We start from the raw sequence: 12464 nt of genomic DNA, 5'->3' as shown, positions 1-12464 counted from the left end.
GAATATTTTTGAAGCAGTACAAATCAGTAACCGCTGACACTTAGAATATTTTTGAAGCAGTACAAATCAGTAACCAGCGACACTTAGAATATTTTTGGAGCAGTACAAATCAGTAACCAGCCCCACTTAGAATATTTTTGAGTCAGTACAAATCAGTAACCAGCGACACTTAGAATATTTTTGAAGCAGTACAAATCAGTAACCACTGACACTTAGAATATTTTTGAAGCAGTACAAATCAGTAACCAGCGACACTTAGAATATTTTTGAAGCAGTACAAATCAGTAACCAGCGACACTTAGAATATTTTTGGAGCAGTACAAATCAGTAACCAGCGACACTTAGAATATTTTTGAAGCAGTACAAATCAGTAACCAGCGACACTTAGAATATTTTTGGAGCAGTACAAATCAGTAACCAGCGACACTTAGAATATTTTTGAAGCAGTACAAATCAGTAACCACTGACACTTAGAATATTTTTGAAGCAGTACAAATCAGTAACCAGCGACACTTAGAATATTGTTGAAGCAGTACAAATCAGTAACCACTGACACTTAGAATATTTTTGAATCAGTACAAATCAGTAACCAGCGACACTTAGAATATTTTTGAAGCAGTACAAATCAGTAACCACTGACACTTAGAATATTTTTGAAGCAGTACAAATCAGTAACCGCTGACACTTAGAATATTTTTGAAGCAGTACAAATCAGTAACCAGCGACACTTAGAATATTTTTGGAGCAGTACAAATCAGTAACCAGCCCCACTTAGAATATTTTTGAGTCAGTACAAATCAGTAACCAGCGACACTTAGAATATTTTTGAAGCAGTACAAATCAGTAACCACTGACACTTAGAATATTTTTGAAGCAGTACAAATCAGTAACCAGCGACACTTAGAATATTTTTGAAGCAGTACAAATCAGTAACCAGCGACACTTAGAATATTTTTGGAGCAGTACAAATCAGTAACCAGCGACACTTAGAATATTTTTGAAGCAGTACAAATCAGTAACCAGCGACACTTAGAATATTTTTGGAGCAGTACAAATCAGTAACCAGCGACACTTAGAATATTTTTGAAGCAGTACAAATCAGTAACCACTGACACTTAGAATATTTTTGAAGCAGTACAAATCAGTAACCAGCGACACTTAGAATATTGTTGAAGCAGTACAAATCAGTAACCACTGACACTTAGAATATTTTTGAATCAGTACAAATCAGTAACCAGCGACACTTAGAATATTTTTGAAGCAGTACAAATCAGTAACCACTGACACTTAGAATATTTTTGAAGCAGTACAAATCAGTAACCAGCGACACTTAGAATATTTTTGAAGCAGTACAAATCAGTAACCAGCGACACTTAGAATATTTTTGGAGCAGTACAAATCAGTAACCAGCGACACTTAGAATATTTTTGAAGCAGTACAAATCAGTAACCACTGACACTTAGAATATTTTTGAAGCAGTACAAATCAGTAACCAGCGACACTTAGAATATTTTTGAAGCAGTACAAATCAGTAACCACTGACACTTAGAATATTTTTGAAGCAGTACAAATCAGTAACCGCTGACACTTAGAATATTTTTGAAGCAGTACAAATCAGAAACCAGCGACACTTAGAATATTTTTGGAGCAGTACAAATCAGTAACCACTGACACTTAGAATATTTTTGAAGCAGTACAAATCAGTAACCGGCGACACTTAGAATATTTTTGAAGCAGTACAAATCAGTAACCACTGACACTTAGAATATTTTTGAAGCAGTACAAATCAGTAACCAGCGACACTTAGAATATTTTTGGAGCAGTACAAATCAGTAACCACTGACACTTAGAATATTTTTGAAGCAGTACAAATCAGTAACCGGCGACACTTAGAATATTTTTGAAGCAGTACAAATCAGTAACCACTGACACTTAGAATATTTTTGAAGCAGTACAAATCAGTAACCGGCGACACTTAGAATATTTTTGAAGCAGTACAAATCAGTAACCACTGACACTTAGAATATTTTTGAAGCAGTACAAATCAGTAACCGCTGACACTTAGAATATTTTTGAAGCAGTACAAATCAGTAACCAGCGACACTTAGAATATTTTTGGAGCAGTACAAATCAGTAACCAGCCCCACTTAGAATATTTTTGAGTCAGTACAAATCAGTAACCAGCGACACTTAGAATATTTTTGAAGCAGTACAAATCAGTAACCACTGACACTTAGAATATTTTTGAAGCAGTACAAATCAGTAACCAGCGACACTTAGAATATTTTTGAAGCAGTACAAATCAGTAACCAGCGACACTTAGAATATTTTTGGAGCAGTACAAATCAGTAACCAGCGACACTTAGAATATTTTTGAAGCAGTACAAATCAGTAACCAGCGACACTTAGAATATTTTTGGAGCAGTACAAATCAGTAACCAGCGACACTTAGAATATTTTTGAAGCAGTACAAATCAGTAACCACTGACACTTAGAATATTTTTGAAGCAGTACAAATCAGTAACCAGCGACACTTAGAATATTTTTGAAGCAGTACAAATCAGTAACCACTGACACTTAGAATATTTTTGAAGCAGTACAAATCAGTAACCAGCGACACTTAGAATATTTTTGGAGCAGTACAAATCAGTAACCACTGACACTTAGAATATTTTTGAAGCAGTACAAATCAGTAACCAGCGACACTTAGAATATTTTTGAAGCAGTACAAATCAGTAACCACTGACACTTAGAATATTTTTGAAGCAGTACAAATCAGTAACCGCTGACACTTAGAATATTTTTGAAGCAGTACAAATCAGTAACCAGCGACACTTAGAATATTTTTGGAGCAGTACAAATCAGTAACCACTGACACTTAGAATATTTTTGAAGCAGTACAAATCAGTAACCAGCGACACTTAGAATATTTTTGGAGCAGTACAAATCAGTAACCACTGACACTTAGAATATTTTTGAAGCAGTACAAATCAGTAACCAGCGACACTTAGAATATTTTTGAAGCAGTACAAATCAGTAACCACTGACACTTAGAATATTTTTGAAGCAGTACAAATCAGTAACCAGCGACACTTAGAATATTTTTGAAGCAGTACAAATCAGTAACCACTGACACTTAGAATATTTTTGAAGCAGTACAAATCAGTAACCAGCGACACTTAGAATATTTTTGAAGCAGTACAAATCAGTAACCAGCGACACTTAGAATATTTTTGGAGCAGTACAAATCAGTAACCAGCGACACTTAGAATATTTTTGACGCAGTACAAATCAGTAACCACTGACACTTAGAATATTTTTGAAGCAGTACAAATCAGTAACCAGCGACACTTAGAATATTTTTGAAGCAGTACAAATCAGTAACCGCTGACACTTAGAATATTTTTGAAGCAGTACAAATCAGTAACCAGCGACACTTAGAATATTTTTGGAGCATTACAAATCAGTAACCAGCGACACTTAGAATATTTTTGGAGCAGTACAAATCAGTAACCACTGACACTTAGAATATTTTTGAGTCAGTACAAATCAGTAACCAGCGACACTTAGAATATTTTTCAGTCAGTACAAATCAGTAACCAGCGACACTTAGAATATTTTTGAGTCAGTACAAATCAGTAACCAGTGACACTTAGAATATTTTTGGAGCAGTACAAATCAGTAACCAGCGACACTTAGAATATTTTTGAAGCAGTACAAATCAGTAACCAAGTGCATTTTTGAATTGGTTACTGATTTCTCCGTTGAAGTTGGGGCTGCGGTTGGCTTCAGTTAGTGGTGGGGGCTTAATTTTCGCCGAGGGGAGCGTGTCCCGGTAGTGTCTCCGAGGAAGTGGTACCTATTGAAGGGGGTGTTTCTGAATTTGGGCCCTTTTTGAGTGGCATTGCCGGATGGGTTTTGTGTTGAAGGCTTCCAAATCGGGTAGCTCAGCCGGATTTGACCCGGCGGTTCTACCGACTGTCACGCCTTCGAGGGGGGACTGTTGTCTAAGTTCAGGCCGGATTTGGTGAATTTCCTAAGTCGGGAAGTGGTCCCAACGGGTTTGGGAGTGAACCTAACTGCTCATACCAACTTTGAGGCTTTGGGGCCGGGTAGCACAGTCGGATTTGACCCGGCGGTTCTGCCGAATGCCTGGCCTTCGAGGGGGGCCTGCCCTCTGAGTTCAGGCCGAATTTGGTGATTTTCCTAAGTCGGGAAGTGGTCCAAACGGGGATGGGAGTGAACCTGACAGCTCATACCGACTTTGGGGCTTCCAAGCCGGGTAGCTCAACCGGATTTGATCCAGCGGTTCTAGCGACTGCCACGGCTTCGAGGGGGGACTGTTGTCTAAGTTCAGGCCGAATTTGGTGAATTTCCCGAGTCGGGAAGTGGTCCAAACGGGGATGGGAGTGAACCTGACAGCTCTTACCGACATTGAGGCTTCGGGGCCGGGTAGCTCAGTCGGATTTGACCCGGCGATTCTGCCGACTTCCACGCCTTCGAGCGGGGACTCTCCTCTAAGTTCAGGCCGAATTTGGTGAATTTCCTAAGTCGGGAAGTGGTCCAAACGGGGATGGGAGTGAACCTAACTGCTCATACCAACTTTGAGGCTTTGGGGCCGGGTAGCACAGTCGGATTTGACCCGGCGGTTCTGCCGAATGCCTGGCCTTCGAGGGGGGCCTGCCCTCTGAGTTCAGGCCGAATTTGGTGATTTTCCTAAGTCGGGAAGTGGTCCAAACGGGGATGGGAGTGAACCTGACAGCTCATACCGACTTTGGGGCTTCCAAGCCGGGTAGCTCAACCGGATTTGATCCAGCGGTTCTAGCGACTGCCACGGCTTCGAGGGGGGACTGTTGTCTAAGTTCAGGCCGAATTTGGTGAATTTCCCGAGTCGGGAAGTGGTCCAAACGGGGATGGGAGTGAACCTGACAGCTCTTACCGACATTGAGGCTTCGGGGCCGGGTAGCTCAGTCGGATTTGACCCGGCGATTCTGCCGACTTCCACGCCTTCGAGCGGGGACTCTCCTCTAAGTTCAGGCCGAATTTGGTGAATTTCCTAAGTCGGGAAGTGGTCCAAACGGGGATGGGAGTGAACCTAACTGCTCATACCAACTTTGAGGCTTTGGGGCCGGGTAGCACAGTCGGATTTGACCCGGCGGTTCTGCCGAATGCCTGGCCTTCGAGGGGGGCCTGCCCTCTGAGTTCAGGCCGAATTTGGTGAATTTCCTAAGTCGGGAAGTGGTCCAAACGGGGATGGGAGTGAACCTGACAGCTCATACCGACTTTGGGGCTTCCAAGCCGGGTAGCTCAACCGGATTTGATCCGGCGGTTCTAGCGACTGCCACGGCTTCGAGGGGGGACTGTTGTCTAAGTTCAGGCCGAATTTGGTGAATTTCCCGAGTCGGGAAGTGGTCCAAACGGGGATGGGAGTGAACCTGACAGCTCTTACCGACATTGAGGCTTCGGGGCCGGGTAGCTCAGTCGGATTTGACCCGGCGATTCTGCCGACTTCCACGCCTTCGAGCGGGGACTCTCCTCTAAGTTCAGGCCGAATTTGGTGAATTTCCTAAGTCGGGAAGTGGTCCAAACGGGGATGGGAGTGAACCTGACAGCTCTTACCGACTTTGGGGCTTCCAAGCCGGGTAGCTCAACCGGATTTGATCCGGCGGTTCTAGCGACTGTCACGCCTTCGAGGGGGGACTGTTGTATAAGTTCAGGCCGAATTTGGTGAATTTCCCGAGTCGGGAAGTGGTCCAAACGGGGATGGGAGTGAACCTGACAGCTCTTACCGACTTTGGGGCTTCCAAGCCGGGTAGCTCAACCGGATTTGATCCGGCGGTTCTGCCGACTGTCACGCCTTCGAGGGGGGACTGTTGTATAAGTTCAGGCCGAATTTGGTGAATTTCCCGAGTCGGGAAGTGGTCCAAACGGGGATGGGAGTGAACCTGACAGCTCTTACCGACTTTGAGGCTTCGGGGCCGGGTAGCTCAGCCGGATTTGATCCGGCGGTTCTGCCGACTGTCACGCCTTCGAGGGGGGACTGTCCTCTGAGTTCAGGCCGAATTTGGTGAATTTCCCGAGTCGGGAAGTGGTCCAAACGGGGATGGGAGTGAACCTGACAGCTCATACCGACTTTGAGGCTTCCAAGCCGGGTAGCTCAGCCGGATTTGACCCGGCGATTCTGCCGACTTCCACGCCTTCGAGGGGGGACTGCCCTCTGAGTTCAGGCCGAATTTGGTGCATTTCCCGAGTCGGGAAGTGGTCTCTGTCACAACGGGGGCAAGTGTCTGAAGAGGTAAAGTGAGTAACCAGCACAGCTTAGGGAAGGGTTCCAAAGTTCTCAACAATGTGAATTCGGTTACCAGGAAAGCTTAGGAAAGCTGCCTGACTGTCCCAAACGAATGAACTGCAAAACTTAGGGAACATGCCCGAAGATGCTTAAAAGTGTGAAATCAGTAAGCAGGAAAGCATAGGAAAGTGCCTGAAAGTGCTAAATGAGTAACATGAAAAACGTAGAAAAATGCCCGAAAATGTTTAAAAGTGTGAACTCAGTAACCAGCAAAACTTAGTAAAACGTTGGAAAAGCAGAAATGAGTAACCAGAAAAACTTAGAAAAATGTTTGAAAATGAGAAATGAGTAACCAGAAAAACTTAGAAAAATGTTTGAAAATGAGAAATGAGTAACCAAGAAAACTTAGAAAAATGCCCAAAAAGAAGAAATCAGTAACCAGAAAAACTTAGAAAAATGTTTGAAAATGAGAAATGAGTAACCAGAAAAACTTAGAAAAATGTTTGAAAATGAGAAATGAGTAACCAAGAAAACTTAGAAAAATGCCCAAAAAGAAGAAATCAGTAACCAGAAAAACTTAGAAAAATGTTTGAAAATGAGAAATGAGTAACCAAGAAAACTTAGAAAAATGTTTGAAAATGAGAAATGAGTAACCAAGAAAACTTAGAAAAATGCCCAAAAAGAAGAAATCAGTAACCAGAAAAACTTAGAAAAATGTTTGAAAATGAGAAATGAGTAACCAAGAAAACTTAGAAAAATGCCCAAAAAGAAGAAATCAGTAACCAGAAAAACTTAGAAAAATGTTTGAAAATGAGAAATGAGTAACCAGAAAAACTTAGAAAAATGTTTGAAAATGAGAAATGAGTAACCAAGAAAACTTAGAAAAATGCCCAAAAAGAAGAAATCAGTAACCAGAAAAACTTAGAAAAATGTTTGAAAATGAGAAATGAGTAACCAAGAAAACTTAGAAAAATGCCCGAAAAGAAGAAATCAGTAACCAGAAAAACTTAGAAAAATTTTCGGCCAAGTGTGAAAAATATTCTAAGTGTCAGCGGAGGAAAATGCCGAAGCATCGGGAAAGATTCAAAAACTCATGCCGAACATGAGTTCCGAAGTGCCGGAGGAACTGGGCGAATTGAGCCCGGCGGTTGGCCAGATGTCGTTTTGAGTCTGCAGCCCGAAAACTTTAACTTTGTCTGCCGCGGAAGTCTGGACCGGGAAAAATCCAAACGGTTTTGCCGGGTTCGAGTTCCAGAGCGAAGCAGTCGAATTTGAAATTCAGACCCATTCAGTGCCACTTGACATTGTGACACAGTGAGGTTGGCGGGGTACCCGGAGATTTCTGGGAACACGATTTTTAGAACAAAATGGCGGCGCGGGACCACTTTGAAAGGCATCCGAAAAACGGTTCCGCGGGCAGAGCACTTGAATGACAGGCCTGTGTGCATGCCCAAGAGCTCTCGGAAGTCTAATTTTTGACACTTTGTCAAATTTTCGACAGACTTACCCAACTCTTGCTGCCTGTTCTAAGAATCAGTCAGAGGCCTGTGCGGCGGTCTCTTGACACTTTGGAGGGCGGGCAAACCCCACGTTGACTCCGGCCGTCCCTCCAAAAGGCACTTGCTATTGGGGGAAAGGATTGCAAGTAGCCTGGTTCCCGTGGGAGCGGCCAGGAAGGGTGCAGGCTGGCCCTTGCCTGAGCATTCCCAAAACCCTCTTCCGCTGAGAGCAGACCTCGCACGCCGCACTACCGGCTCTGGGAGTGGTTGGCCGCTATTGTACATAGTCCGGTCCTTCCTCTGCCACCCGGCAAGTGCGATGGCTCTGCCGCCCTGCGGTGCTCGTCACCCAGGTTTGGGGAACACGATACTTAGAACATGTTGGCGGCTCGGGACCTGCAGGCGAAAGGGGCCCCGTGGTGCTGAGCACATCGACCTCGGGTCTCAGTGCAAGCCGGAGAGTTCGCGGAAGTCTTAAAAGATTTTGACATCTGCTCAATTCTTTGACAGGCTTGCCTGACTCTTTCCGTCCGTTCTAAGAATCAGTCGGAGGCCGGGGCGGGGACGGTCTCTTGACACACGGAGGGTTGGCTTCCCTCCTCAGGTGTTTGTGTCGAAAATGAAGGCGAGAGATGCAAGCGTCCTGGTTCCCCTGGGTGCTGCCAGCAAGGGTGCAGGCTGACCCTTGCCTGAGCACTCCCAAAAGCCTCTTAAGCTGAGAGCAGGCGCCGCACTACCGGCTCTGGGAGTCGTTGGCCGCTATTGTACATAGTCCGGTCCTTCCTCTGCCACCCGGCAAGTGCGATGGCTCTGCCTCCCTGCGGTGCTCGTCACCCAGGTTTGGGGAACACGATACTTAGAACATGTTGGCGGCTCGGGACCTGCAGGCGAAGGGGGCCCCGTGGTGCTGAGCACATCGACCTCGCGTCTCAGTGCAAGCCGGAGAGTTCGCGGAAGTCTTAACAGGCTTGCCTGACTCTTTCCGTCCGTTCTAAGAATCAGTCGGAGGCCGGGGCGGGGACGGTCTCTTGACACACGGAGGGTTGGCTTCCCTCCTCAGGCGTTTGTGTCGAAAATGAAGGCGAGAGATGCACGCGTCCTGGTTCCCCTGGGTGCTGCCAGCAAGGGTGCAGGCTGACCCTTGCCTGAGCACTCCCAAAAGCCTCTTAGGCTGAGAGCAGGCGCCGCACTACCGGCTCTGGGAGTCGTTGGCCGCTATTGTACATAGTCCGGTCCTTCCTCTGCCACCCGGCAAGTGCGATGGCTCTGCCTCCCTGCGGTGCCCGTCACCCAGGTTTGGAGAACACGATACTTAGAACATGTTGGCGGCTCGGGACCTGCAGGCGAAAGGGGCCCCGTGGTGCTGAGCACATCGACCTCGCGTCTCAGTGCAAGCCGGAGAGTTCGCGGAAGTCTTAACAGGCTTGCCTGACTCTTTCCGTCCGTTCTAAGAATCAGTCGGAGGCCGGGGCGGGGACGGTCTCTTGACACACGGAGGGTTGGCTTCCCTCCTCAGGCGTTTGTGTCGAAAATGAAGGCGAGAGATGCAAGCGTCCTGGTTCCCCTGGGTGCTGCCAGCAAGGGTGCAGGCTGACCCTTGCCTGAGCACTCCCAGAAGCCTCTTAGGCTGAGAGCAGACGCCGCACTACCGGCTCTGGGAGTCGTTGGCCGCTATTGTACATAGTCCGGTCCTTCCTCTGCCACCCGGCAAGTGCGATGGCTCTGCCTCCCTGCGGTGCCCGTCACCCAGGTTTGGAGAACACGATACTAAGAACATGTTGGCGGCTCGGGACCTGCAGGCGAAAGGGGCCCCGTGGTGCTTAGCACATCGACCTCGCGTCTCAGTGCAAGCCGGAGAGTTCGCGGAAGTCTAAAGCTTTTGACATTCGCTCAAAGCTTTGACAGGCTTGCCCGACTCTTTCCGTCCGTTCTAAGAATCAGTCAGAGGCTGGTGGGGAGGTCTCTTGACGCAAGGGGAGGGGTGGCGTCCCTCCTCAGGCGCTTGTGTCGAAAATGAAGGCGAGAGATGCAAGCGTCCTGGTTCCCCTGGGTGCTGCCAGCAAGGGTGCAGGCTGACCCTTGCCTGAGCACTCCCAGAAGCCTCTTAGGCTGAGAGCAGACGCCGCACAACCGGCTCTGGGAGTCGTTGGCCGCTATTGTACATAGTCCGGTCCTTCCTCTGCCACCCGGCAAGTGCGATGGCTCTGCCTCCCTGCGGTGCCCGTCACCCAGGATTGGAGAACACGATACTAAGAACATGTTGGCGGCTCGGGACCTGCAGGCGAAAGGGGCCCCGTGGTGCTTAGCACATCGACCTCGCGTCTCAGTGCAAGCCGGAGAGTTCGCGGAAGTCTAAAGCTTTTGACATTCGCTCAAAGCTTTGACAGGCTTGCCCGACTCTTTCCGTCCGTTCTAAGAATCAGTCAGAGGCCGGTGGGGAGGTCTCTTGACGCAAAGGGGAGGGGTGGCGTCCCTCCTCAGGCGCTTGTGTCGAAAAATGAAGGCGAGAGACGCGAGCGGCCTGGTTGCTTTGGGTGCTGCCAGGAAGGATGTGGTCTGACCCTTGCCTGAGCACATCCAAAAGCATGTGATGTTGAGAGCAGACCTCGAGCCCCGCACAACCGGCTCTGGGAGTCGTTGGCCGCTATTGTACATAGTCCGGTCCTTCCTCTGCCACCCGGCAAGTGCGATGGCTCTGTCGCCCTGTGGTGCCCGTCACCCAGGTTTGGGGAACACGATACTAAGAACATGTTGGCGGCTCGGGACCTGCAGGCGAAAGGGGCCCCGTGGTGCTGAGCACATCGACCTCGGGTCTCAGTGCAAGCCAGAGAGTTCGCGGAAGTCTAAAGCTTTTGACATACGCTCAAATCTTTGACAGGCTTGCCCGACTCTTTCCGTCCGTTCTAAGAATCAGTCAGAGGCCGGTGGGGAGGTCTCTTGACGCAAGGGGAGGGGTGGCGTCCCTCCTCAGGCGCTTGTGTCGAAAAATGAAGGCGAGAGACACGAGCGGCCTGGTTGCTTTGGGTGCTGCCAGGAAGGATGTGGTCTGACCCTTGCCTGAGCACTCACAGAAGCATGTGACGTTGAGAGCAGACCTCGAGCCCCGCACGACCGGCTCTGGGAGTGGTTGGCCGCTATGGTACATAGTCCGGTCCTTCCTCTGCCACCCGGCAAGTGCGATGGCTCTGCCGCCCTGTGGTGCCCGTCACCCAGGTTTGGGGAACACGATACTAAGAACATGTTGGCGGCTCGGGACCTGCAGGCGAAAGGGGCCCCGGGGTGCTTAGCACATCGACCTCGTGTCTCAGTGCAAGCCGGAGGGTTCGCGGCAGTCTAAAGCTTTTGACATTCGCTCAAAGCTTTGACAGGCTTGCCCGACTCTTTCCGTCCGTTCTAAGAATCAGTCAGAGGCCAGTGCGGAGGTCTCTTGACACAAGGGGAGGGGTGGTGTCCCTCCTCAGGCGCTTGTGTCGAAAATGAAGGCGGGAGACGCAAGCGTCCTGGTTCCCCCTGGGTGCTGCCAGCAAGGGTGCAGGCTGACCCTTGCCTGAGCACTCCCAAAAGCCGGTCGGTGTTTTTCCCTACGCTCTTCCTGCCGCACCACCTCGGCATGCCGGCGCCTGGCGGTCATCCGTGCTGCTCCCTGGCCAGGAGCAGTTACGCGATGCCGTCAGACCGGCGAGCAGAGTGTGGGTCGTGCTACCCACTGGCCATGGGTGCACGTACAGCGGCAGGGGACTTTTTTTTTTTCCCTCTCCCCTCTTCGCTTCTTGAAGAGGTAAGTTACTGAGTTAGCCCGACACTTAGAATATTTTTGAAGCAGTACAAATCAGTAACCACTGACACTTAGAATATTTTTGACGCAGTACAAATCAGTAACCAGCGACACTTAGAATATTGTTGAAGCAGTACAAATCAGTAACCAGCGACACTTAGAATATTTTTGAAGCAGTACAAATCAGTAACCAGCGACACTTAGAATATTTTTGAAGCAGTACAAATCAGTAACCAGCGACACTTAGAATATTTTTGAAGCAGTACAAATCAGTAACCACTGACACTTAGAATATTTTTGAAGCAGTACAAATCAGTAACCAGCGACACTTAGAATATTTTTGAAGCAGTACAAATCAGTAACCAGCGACACTTAGAATATTTTTGGAGCAGTACAAATCAGTAACCAGCGACACTTAGAATATTTTTGAAGCAGTACAAATCAGTAACCACTGACACTTAGAATATTTTTGAAGCAGTACAAATCAGTAACCAGCGACACTTAGAATATTTTTGAAGCAGTACAAATCAGTAACCACTGACACTTAGAATATTTTTGAAGCAGTACAAATCAGTAACCGCTGACACTTAGAATATTTTTGAAGCAGTACAAATCAGTAACCAGCGACACTTAGAATATTTTTGGAGCAGTACAAATCAGTAACCACTGACACTTAGAATATTTTTGAAGCAGTACAAATCAGTAACCGGCGACACTTAGAATATTTTTGAAGCAGTACAAATCAGTAACCACTGACACTTAGAATATTTTTGAAGCAGTACAAATCAGTAACCGGCGACACTTAGAATATTTTTGAAGCAGTACAAATCAGTAACCACTGACACTTAGAATATTTTTGAAGCAGTACAAATCAGTAACCGCTGACACTTAGAATATTTTT

This window comes from Hemiscyllium ocellatum, unplaced genomic scaffold (genome assembly GCF_020745735.1).
Source record: "Hemiscyllium ocellatum isolate sHemOce1 unplaced genomic scaffold, sHemOce1.pat.X.cur. scaffold_3078_pat_ctg1, whole genome shotgun sequence".
In the NCBI taxonomy this organism is placed as follows: Eukaryota; Metazoa; Chordata; class Chondrichthyes; order Orectolobiformes; family Hemiscylliidae; genus Hemiscyllium; species Hemiscyllium ocellatum.
Note: the sequence above shows the minus strand (reverse complement) of the source record.